The sequence below is a fragment of the Necator americanus genome, chromosome II (assembly GCF_031761385.1).
Source record: "Necator americanus strain Aroian chromosome II, whole genome shotgun sequence".
NCBI classification, from domain to species: Eukaryota; Metazoa; Nematoda; class Chromadorea; order Rhabditida; family Ancylostomatidae; genus Necator; species Necator americanus.
Window position 1 is genome coordinate 41,921,109 of NC_087372.1, and position 12,039 is coordinate 41,933,147.

Below are 12,039 nucleotides of genomic sequence, written 5' to 3' on the forward strand. Positions count from 1 at the left end.
ACTTGTCTACTATATAATAACGGGCTTATTCTGTCACGTGTGTCTGTGTCTGTGTGTGTGTGTGTCAGTCACGAAATTCAAAATGAGGGGTGCGACGGGTCCACCGGCGTCGAGTTAATGCCTCGAAGCTAGGAAGCTATAAAATGAGGTGTGAAGGGGTCCACCGGCGTCGGATACCTATAGAAGGGGGTGCGACGGGTCCCACGACGTCGGATACCTGTAGAAGGGGGTGCGACGGGTCCATCGGCGCCAGATAGCCTTAGAAGGGGGTGCGACGGGTCCATCGGCGCCAGATAGCCTTAGAAGGGGGTGCGACGGGTCCAAGACGTCGGATACCTATAGAAGGGGGTGCGACGGATCCACCGGCGTCAGATACCTATAGAAAGGGGTGCGACGGGTCCACCGGCGTCAGATTGCTGCGCCGGCGCCAGATGTCCAGAAAAAGGAGTGCGACGGGTCCACCGGCGTCAGATACCAATAGAAGGGGATGCGACGGGTCCACCGGCGACAGATACCTATAGAAGCAGGTGCGACGGGTCCACCGGCGCCAGATACCAATAGAAGGGGATGCGACGGGTCCACCGGCGACAGATACCTATAGAAGCAGGTGCGACGGGTCCACCGGCGCCAGATACCAATAGAAGGGGGTACGACGGGTCCACCGGCGTCAGATTGCTGCGCCGGCGTCAGATGTCCAGAAAAAGGAGTGCGACGGGTCCACCGGCGTCAGATTGCTGCGCCGGCGCCAGATGTCCAGAAAAAGGAGTGCGACGGGTCCACCGGCGTCAGATACCAATAGAAGGGGGTGCGACGGGTCCACCGGCGCCAGGTACCAATAGAAGGGGGTACGACGGGTCCACCGGCGTCAGATTGCTGCGCCGGCGCCAGATGTCCAGAAAAAGGAGTGCGACGGGTCCACCGGCGTCAGATACCTATAGAAGCAGGTGCGACGGATCCACCGGCGCCAGATACCAATAGAAGAGGGTGCGACGGGTCCACCGGCGACAGATCCCTATAGAAGGGGGTGCGACAGGTCCACCTGGCGTCGAAATAGTGCGCAATAACTTCGTGTGCATGACGCAAAATATAGATGGTTGCAGCCATTTCATAGCCGTGGCCACTGTATCGCTTTGCTTTACACCCTATATGACTCCTCCGCGTGTCCATCTGCTTCTTCGTTCGCCTCAAGTTGGTAGCATGCCGCTCTCAGAAAGTGGAAACCCGCATGCAAACGGGTGCTTAAATAGTGGCAAGATGTTTATGTGATCTGACGTGGAACGTTATCTTTATCAGTAGGATGATGTCTTTCACGTAATTTTATCCCGAAACGTCATTCTTTGATAACTGTTTATAGCACAGAGGAGGAAAACCCATATTTCGCGTGATACTTTTAAATTTTGTCTATAATATATTGATAAGGAGTGTTTGAAGCTGAAGTTCGAATGTTCTCAAAATGTAGAACTGACGCGTTTAGGAAGATGTCTATGAAATGTTTCGCCGTTAGTTATAATATAAAAAAGGAAGAAAGATTGTTGGAGATGCACAAGTCCAATTTCATAGAACTAATGACACTAATATTAATTTTCGTTCATCAGTGAAGGCGAGCGAAGCAAACTCCACAGAAAGTCTGAAGTCCGGCTTTAGCCGGACGTTCAGACTGGTAAGAGTATATAGGATTAAATATCTGCATTAAGATTATGCGTTCACTTGGATGTTTTCCACACAAATCTCAGTTATTACAGCGATGTGGATCAAACTTTGCATGTAGAAGATTTCCAACCGACAGCAAATTATTGGCCAGTTTTATCGCAGTAGTATTAATCCTCCTCTCGATCACATCTTTTCCATTTTTTTTTCACTTGGCTCTTATGCTTCTCCTCTATGAATCGTTGGAATTTAGTGCTAGTTGGAGTTTTGGCTCTTGGCTGTTTACGGATATTCTAATTTTTCAGGCGAAAATATTTATTTCAGTACTCCAGTACATTTTACATTTCAGTACACAACATTCAGCCTGAATCAAACGAACCTTACTTGTTAAACGCAGGTTGATTTGTTTTACTATGAAGTTCAAATGAGCTCGTCTCTCACTTGCTGAGTTTGGATGTGAACAGCAACAGAAATCATCAAATATATTTTGTACCATAAATATCGACCCTAGTTTGGAAGCAGTATGTTGCGTTCGAGGATGTTAGACTTTGAGCTCTATAAAACTAGTAGGACACATGGATTTCGTGAGTCTTGCATCTGAATAATGCGATACTTGTGAAGGAAGGTTTGTCTTAATCAAACTCAGCGATGAATACTACCACACGAACGAATATGTCAAACGAATATGAATATTACTGGAATTTGCCCAACATTCTGTGATCTGCTGTTGTTTGTCCTGTCATTTATACGAGGTTGCTGTGTTTGTTTTTGTTGTATCCCTGTTTTTGGACATAATATTCCATGTGGCAGAATTTGCTTTGGGATGTACTATTTCGCTCGCACATTTTTATTGGGATTCTATTGAGAGTACAAATAATTTTTTGATGTTTTTTTGTAACTTTGGAGTTTTATCCAGGAAAGCTGGTATAATGTATTTTATTGAAAGTATTGTCCATCTTTTTTCTTCATCTTTCAGGCGGCATACGGACTCCGAGTTGAAAAAATTCCTCGTCTTTCGAGGGGACCCAGCAATTGGCTTAATTTTTGGCTTCCTCGTAAGAAGTGAAGTGCAACTCGGCCAGGTTATTGGTCATCGGCCGGGAGAAGTGCTATTCGGAAAGAGCAGCATGTGTGATAAATACAGCAGGTGGAATAAGACATCCTATTGAAGCACCTCCAAATTATCCTAAAGTATTGACGGTTTTTGTAACACATCCAGTGTTCTTGTTCTGTAAGATCATTTTGTCATGTCTTTCGACACATTGAGAGAGTTAGCTTTAATGCTCTGCTCAATTGCTTGAATTGTTGTTGGTAACATTCACCAGTGATGGTTTGGTTAGGTTGGTGTAGCTCATTGCAAATCACTCCGAATTGGCCCCACCAACCATGAACATTCGGTCTGACTGTTGAAGTTAATGCATGGCCGGGCTGACGCCGTGCTTTTCTGCGTTCTGGGTTATTGGTGTGGATCCATGCGTCGCCATGACTCGATGCAAAAAATCCTTCCGATTTTGCCTTCGGAGCAGTTGTTCGCACGTGAAAAACGGCGTTCGAGGTCTCTTGGCCTGAGGTCTGGCATGAATCTTTTCTGATAAAGCGTCCACCTCAGCGTCTTTAGCGTTTACAGACCTCCCTTTCGCGTTTTTGTCGCTGGTTCTAAATCCTCACTTTTGAAACCAAGAAATCCCGAAATCACTTCTCACATGTTTTATTGACGGAGCATATTCTCTCTATTTTTCAAACAACAATCGATGTCCGTCGGCGACATTTAAAAAAAAATTAAAACAAAAAAGCAGCGCTTCTCGCAAATTGTGCTTTGTTGGAACAAAGGTGATATAGTTAGGGTACATACAAAGTAGATTCTTTACACAAGCAAAATGACATATACTAATTTTTGGAGAGAAATGATGACGCATCAACACGAATACGCTAGTTACGCCATCTTTTGAAAATCCCTTAAAACTTATTTGTACCTTCAATAAATGAATATCATGATCATGCACAATGCGAGACACTCCAGAAACCGTAAAATTTTATGCGCTTTGTGATTATCCATAGTGGGATAACAGTTGTGATCGAGGTGGGACTGTTGCGAACTGCAGCGATGAAAGGTGCCAACATGAGTACCCACTGGATCCTAACCGCTGCGCCCCACCGCACCGCTTCGAGCGCAGCCGCTTATGCAACTGCAGCGTGCTTTATGTAGTTTTGGCCCTGCTGCATTATCCCGAGCCGATTGGAGTAGAATGCCCTAAGACCAAAACATTAGTTTTAGAGGATCTATGACATATAAGCGGGAGTTGCTAAAAGAAAAAAAGTAAGGTGGAGGGTCTAGAAATAAGGACGCCAGTGAGCGCCTCCCCAACAATATTTTCCCCGCCAATTGCTTAGTTCTGTGCTTGCTGCTGTTGGCTTGCGCAACATCCTTTCTTTTTCATTTCCAGTTAAAGGCATCACCCCCGAATCTGAAGTGGTACGGATTTCAGTATGTGGAGTATTCGTATACGGCATAGTAGATTATGGAGGAGTGTGATTCCGTCCATTTCTTCCTAATTAATAAATTAATTAAAAAACGGCCTGGAAGATGTAGCGTGTGCACAAGGCTGGCGCGCTCCGATCGAACTCGTTGTGGAAAATAGCACGCTCGAAGCCGTATCTCCCGAGCCGTTTTTTACGGCAATTAGGAAGAAATGGACGGAATCACCCCCTCTCCATAATCTACGATCCCGTATACGAATATTCCACCTGAAATCCGTACCACCTCAGATTCGTGAGGTGATGCCTGTTAGGATTTCATTACTTACATGCCTTGTCAGCAATTACAACATTTTAATCGCTCATTAATGCTTGAGCTCCTTTGATCAACACAAACCACCACGATTAAAATGTTGAGTCTGAACTCCTTTGATCTCGCCGAGTGATAAAAAAAACGAGGGCAAGAACGGCAGTTGTGCCTCTGTTTCCTTCGCTACCCACTTTCACAGCTCCACGGGCTTTCCATCCATTGCATCTATCGATCGTCGCGCCATTTTCGCTCACATCCTTCTAGTAATATTGCCCAGATTTGAGGACTTCGTTGTCGCCGACTATTCGCGAAATTCTATCATTTCTTAGCAGCGTTCAGTTTGTGATGTCACATTCACTACGTTATAGCACTGATTTTCACATTCTTTTTAAGGCCACTTGCTTTACAACTTCGACTTTTTTCATCCAAGAAGCCTCTTTGAAACTTTATATCTATTAGAAAAGAAGTTTGAATCATTGCTCTTCCAATCAAGGTCCTGCATACTGAGAAAGAACCTTGGTGCTTCCGCTGCATTCAATTTACTCATCGAACTGTTGTAACTACAGCAGCAAGGAACGCGATCCATAAAAAACCGTCTTTTTTAAGGCGAATGTTTGGGATTCGTAGAACATGATAAATCCGTACTATGTAAACACTAAGTTTTATTTAGGTCAATCATTTAAGTTTTTGGAATATTTCATGTAGAGTTGCACTGTGTTGTGGGTTTGATGATGCTGTTTCAGATTTTCGCCTTGTGTGAAAGCATTTGTCTTCTCCCATACCTTACCTTACCTTACTCATGAAAACTGATTAGGATCGAGTACTTGGCTTTTCCCGTGCTCCTTTTCTTGGATGTATTCATTATGGTTGTATAAGGCTGTTTTGTCTTGGCCGCTTGGGTTGATCTTGAGGAGTTGATTGCACTTGGTTGGATTCCTACATACGTATTTTCCATTGATCAGTGTATCAGTGTAGCTGCTCGATAGGTTACGTGAGTCTTAATGTCCTTTTCCACTTTCTGCTTTCTATTTCTATTTCTGCTTTCTTCTGAGCTTCAATTCGTAACATAGTAGGCATATGGCTAAATAATGGAGAATTTCTGATGCACACTGAACGTTCCAAAATGTTGTAGTTGCTGACCACGCATGTAGGTGATGAAATCATTAACTGAAGTAAAGAAGAAAGGACGTTGCGTAACCCGACAGCAGCAAGCACAGAACTAAGCAATCGACAATCGGGAAAATGTAGTTGGGGAGGCACTCAGTGGCGTCGTTATTTCTGAACGCTCTACTTTACTTTTTTCTTTTAGTAACTTTAACTTATGTCGTAGATCCTCTAAGACTAATGCTTAGGTCTGAGTGGCCTCCACTAACTACATTTTACCCCAATCGGCTGGCTTCGGGATAATGCAGTAGGCTCAAAACGACATGAAGCAGGCTGCAGCTGCATAAGCGGCTGCGCTTGAAGCTCTGCGACGGAGCGCACACCTTTTCCTTGACAGATTTTCCTTGAGTGCCAAGCAATTTGTAGGCTAAGTTAGTAGGCATCGAATCCTCAAACTGTTCTGTTTTTTCTTACTTTATTAGACGTCAGAGTATAATCAAAGAATTATGCAAAAGTTTGATTATTTTAAATACGAACAAGGTCTTCATGATACTATTTATTGGTCTTTCTTGGAACTAGAACTAAAATTATTTTGATGAATTCTACGAAAGCTTGTACTCTGTGAATTATGGGAGGTCTACGAATGTAGTTTTCCTTTTGGACCACAATACCGCTTTTGTGCTAGTTTACACATAGTATTTGTTGAAGTTGCACACAAACACACATTGGACTCGAGTTCAAAGCAAGAGTGTTTACTTCTACTTCTCTTTGATTGCGTTTGTTTTTTTTTCAATGCTGTGAATTTAAGCAAATTCTCCTCTGTACTTCTAACTCTACACAGCATTGAAAAAAAAACACATACTAACGTATATGTTTTTTTAAAGCTGTGTATTTAAGCATACTTTTTTATTTGACCCAAGCAGTTTATCCTAATGTGAATAGTGATATGGGTAAAAACCGACCTGAGGCTCGGTGCAGTTGCTGTGGGCAATTAGGAGACTGCGCATCGAGGTGGGACCATCGTTAATTTCACTTGCAATGCAGCGATAAATGGCCCAACCGTTCAAGCAACTGGACACAAGCTTCAGATCGTTTTGACTCGCTTTGACTGGGAGGGGGAGGGGGCGCCCTAGTGCTCACCAAACCTTTCATCCTTCCGCGGTCAATAAGTTCGTACCAGTCTTGTATGGGAGGATAAAAACACTGACTTGATCATCATCTAGCCCCCGCAAGTTATTGCATAGCTCAGTTACACGTTTGTAAACTTCAAACAATTCTGAATTGAAATCAGCGTGGTGGCGCTGCCCAAACGGATTGATTAACGCCATTATACGGACTGAACTTTATCCTTTGTCCTTTAGGATGATTTGGCAATCTTCCTCATCATTTTAACTGAACTTTGTGAACTGAAATTTTTTTATATTGAACGGGTAAAGAAACATTTTCACTGTTTTTCATTTTCACTATTCAAACGTTTCCTTTCATACTACTATCACTACTATCATATTCGTAAGCTACATTCGAACTCTATATTTGCCCACAGAGACCTCAACATTGTCAGTTTGGTGATATGCTGCCTTAGACTCTCATGGAGGGTTGGAAAGCTGTCGTCTAACTTAAGGCTTACTCAGCGCATACACAAGGAGGCCTGTTCAGGCCATAAGTCCTTTCTTTGGAAGGATATATATATATATATATATATATATATATATATATATATATATATATATATATATATATATATATAAACATACCCTTGTCAGTTTGATGATGCGAAATATATATATATATATATATATATATATATATATATACATATACATATGTACACATATACATATATATATATATATATATATATATATATATATATATATATATATATATATAGATAGATAGATAGATAGATAGATAGATAGATAGAAAGTTGGGGCAACGAGAGGTGCTGATGTGTTAATGACACGGAATAACCAGCTTATAGGATTGCCAGCCTATTCTGATAACTTATTTTTAGCTGGTTAGACTCTTTAAGACGATTTGTTGGAGCAGTGAAAAAAAAAGGTTCCCGATGGTGGGTTCTCTTCCTTTTTGCCTGAATTTAGATTTTCAGTAGGGAATAAGAGATGTTTCTTTGTTGATCGTCTTGAATATCATTGGAATTTGAGATTTGGATTCACCATATATCTTTCCACCCTTTCACAATGTGTCTCCTCTGGAATTGCATTTTATTGCCACAGCCACTTGCTGACTTTATGTTCGTTATTTCCCCTGTTTTCTGAGCATTAGATGTTGTTGTGAATCAAATGGGTATATATTTTATCATGTTGCTCTCATTTGCAAAACGTACAAAAAAGAGCAGATAATCCGCTGCTTTTGCGACCTGCTAATTTAAGTTTTCTTGTTTATTAACTCTTAACTACAGTCAAGGAAAGGATAACCACTCAACACGCATTGCTGCAAAGCAAGATCCTCATAAGCGACGGGTAGACGGACTAACGAATTAGCGAAGTTCCAGGTTTCAACCTGAAGTGTTAGTTTCCGGACTTACGTGAATGGAAGTCTGGAAATTTGCTTTGAAAAAAAAAACCGTTTGCAATGGAGAGCTGTTGGTTCGTTACTGAGATGTGGAATTGTTAGGGGAATACTATGTACCTTTTAACCACCGGCACATGTCGCATAGTTTTTGCACTCTTTAGTTAAACTATCCTAAGTATCAACCTTAAACTTCAACACCTGAATGATAAAATTAAGATTTATCAAGGTGAGGACATTAAAATTAAAGTCTGAAGAAGCGAGTGTGACGCAGCGATTTAGAGGTCTTTCAGTGGATTTTTCTGGGAATTGAATGTGGTAGAATGCTCCGGAAACTTACATCAGAGGAGTATATAAGCGCGCATTTCACTGCTATTCAACTATGACTTCAATAAACCAAAGTTAATTTAGAACTATCGTGTACCGCGAATTCCTGCATGGCCACAACAATGCGACGCCACCGCTCATCTCTGCGCTCCCTATCGTATAAGACAGTGTAGTATCCCGCTGGAGTATCGCCCGTTTGTTCTTACAGTTTCAGTCAGGAGATATTTCTCTTGAACATCGATCTCGCTCTGGTCGCCCGAGTGACTACAATGATGAAACTTTGACGCTCTTAGAGATAAGCGCAGTGGCGCTCCGCAAGAACTGTTGACTTGGGTGCGGCTTTGCAACAATCTCTCCTGTCTTCAAGGTGTAGGTTATAGAAAAGAGTTGTCGATTTGAGTCACACGCGAATTAAATGCCTCGCAGCTGGCAACAAGAGTGAGTACCAGTCTTTGTTTCTGCGCCCACTCCAGCAGGATTTTCTCCGCGAAATCATTATAGAAGATGAGAAATGGGTGTTGTTTGTTGATGAGGGAGAAAAGTTGGTTCCCGTGTGACGAACCTCCTCCAAAAGAGTCAAAAGGAGAATTGTACTGAAAGAAGTTTTTACTGTGCTGGTGGTGGGATTCCAAGGAAATGCTGCACTATGAACTGCTCCCACTGGGTATATCGTGACCGCTCAAGTCTACCCTTCTCAACTACTCAACTAGAAATTGGCAGCGTAGTTTGCCTGAACCATAAAAAATTTGGCCATGTTACTCTAGTTCATGAAAATGCCTGACCTCACATGGTCACAAACTTATTGGCCAGAAAATTTCTGAGCTTAGTTGGGAAGTTCTATTGCACCCCGCCTTTCTTCCTGACTTGGCCCCGTACAACTACCATTTGTTTCGAGCCCTGAAGCTGCATCTGCGAAAGAAAACGCTTGATGGTCATAAAGAGCTTGAAAATGAGATTTCGTGCTTCTTCGACTCACAACCGCCAGAGTTGTGGACTTTTGGAATTGATAGTCGGGTGGAGCGTTGGGCATACATAGTGGATCATGATGGTTATTATTTTCATAATTATTATCCATGAAAAATAAAGTTGTAGTTGTTTGAAAAAAATGTGAGATCTGCTGCAAGACTTTCGGACTATCCTAACAGGATCGAAACGACCTGAAGCTCTCAGTTGCATAAGCATTTGCGCTTGGCGCACTTGGGGTAAGATGGCACGAGATTTGCCTGTGTGAATTCCGTTGCTAACATGATATGTAGCTTGGTCGCCGCAAGTTATTGTATAGCCTACATACGCATTCATGAAGCTCAACATGATTCTGAATGACAGGCAATGTGCGATGGCACATCCGCATTCAAATACATCGATCAGCACCAGAAACCCTCCTTGTTTTTGTTTGAAAGCCGTGAAGAAACTGCAGGTGACCTAAAAATAATTATCTCGGGTTTTTTTTTGTCCACCAAAGAACTAAAGCGGAGGGAACAGATGTAGGATTTTTTTCCGAAGTACAATTAACGTCCGAAATTCTTGAGGTCTATTTTAGAGTCTTCTTTATTTTCGATTTCTACATTTCCTTTGGTTATGGCGCCTGCCTATGCACACTTTGATAGGGCTCGGAACCGTATATATACATCAAATAGTTTCATTCTCAAAATCCTGCTTGATCTTATGGTTGTACTTTATGGGATGTTTTCTAACAAATGTTGACCATCATGACGAGAACTTGTAAACATAGTTGACTTACGCAAACTGGGCGATTGCTGATGGTTTCTCCTCCAGTGATATGCTAGTCTGGACTTTTCAATGTTTAGAAATTTTGCATTCCAGCTGCTTCCAAGTGAAGTCTTGCAAGACATTTTTGAGAATTGGTGGTATCTTCATGAAATGTTTTAAGCTAGATTATGTTGGAATCAGGTGCCTTCTGTTCTACGTCGACATAATGTCTTGTAGATCTTGGGAAGAAGGATCACATCATCGGTCAGATCGTCGGAAGCAAATACTAGGAAAGGTTGGTCAGAAACATAATTTGACTTCCTCCCGATTCCTACTCAGTATGATTGTTGTCCTATTTGGTTTTTGGAGGATTACTCTTCCGGTCTTGTTAGTCAGGTTTCGATATGTGCTGCATGCTGTTCTTTCTCACCTTTGCTGCTCCAACCGCTGCAGCTGCTCTTATCCGCTCAATACATTCCTGCATTCTTTCTCTGCAAAATATTGTCAGTACTAGGAGTGAGTTCACATTAGTCGTACAAAGTTCGTGGTTGTCCATGTCTACGTACTAGTTCGACTTTTTTTTTCGAAAACAGTCTTTTCTAGTGTGAACTTCGTACTCTCATTTTCCCTTATATTGTTGTATAGGTTTGCTGTTAGCTGACAAGTTCGATGGTGTAGTACATTGCAGCCAGGTTGTGTTTTTTTTTCGTGGGAGAGGAAAAGTATTCTGCGGAGGATGCCCCTGTACACTGAATCGATCCGCATGAGCGCGGACATTTTTCGGGGCCCTGCAAAGTCGCTTTTGATTTTTAATTCCCTGTTGGGAACGCACCACGCTGCACCACTGCCAACCAGCTCTCTTTAGAGAGGACGCAGGTACTAGAAAACATGTCCATTTACTGGTCCTTGGAGTATGATGCTTAGTGACTAATTACTCGTGGGACAAAACTTTAATTTCTGGTTAGTTTTACCCTCGTAAACATCAGTCTTGAGAAATGTTCTGGTGCTCTTCTTTTTTCTAAAATATGTTTTGGAAATGGAACTAAGCTTTGTGCTTTAAAGGCGTCACTCCACGAATCTGAGGTGGTACGGATTTCAGGTGGAGTATTCGTATACGGCATAGTAGATCATGGGGAGAAGAGTGATTCCGTCCATTTCTTCCTAATTGTCGTAAAAAATGGCTCGGAAGGTATGGCTTCGGGCGTTCTGGCCCACTTTCTTCCACAAGGAGTTCGAATGGAGCGCGCCGGCCTTGTGCGACGCCGCATCTTCCGGGAATAAATGGACGGAATCACCCTCCTCTCCATAATCTACTATCCCTTATAAGTATACTCCACCTCAAATCTGCACCACCTCAGATTCGTGGGGTGATGCCTTTAAGAGAAGCTTGAGTCCGGGAGCCTTGGCGCACGATTTCTATTCAGTTGTTAAACATAACGTAATGAGTGAACGCCACTCTGAAAGGTAGATGTGTATGTGGGAATACCATTATTCTCTATCCCGTTTCCCGATGATTACAAAAACTGGAATCTGAAATTGTGTTAATACAATGAAGTGGAAGGACAGAAGGTTCAGCTACAATCATTGTGGCGTGTAGCGACTTGTGATGAAAAGTAAAAGCTTGCTCGGAGCTATGGAACGTAGTAAAGCTATGAAAACGGCCCAGAGGCCACATGTCACAAAATTGACGAGGTTGGTATCTCTTCAGGAAAAGATTGAGTTACGGATTACATTACGAGTATGAGGGTGTCCACCCTCAACTCCTCTGGAAAACGCAGGCTTTTCTGGTCATATCGATCATGGCATCTGGAGTAGGTGTAAAACGACTGATTGTGATAAAAGGAAAGGGCAATATTCATAAAGGTTACCACTACAGTGTTACAACTGCACAAAAGAAATTGTTGAGAAAGTGCAGGAAACTATTAAAATGATAA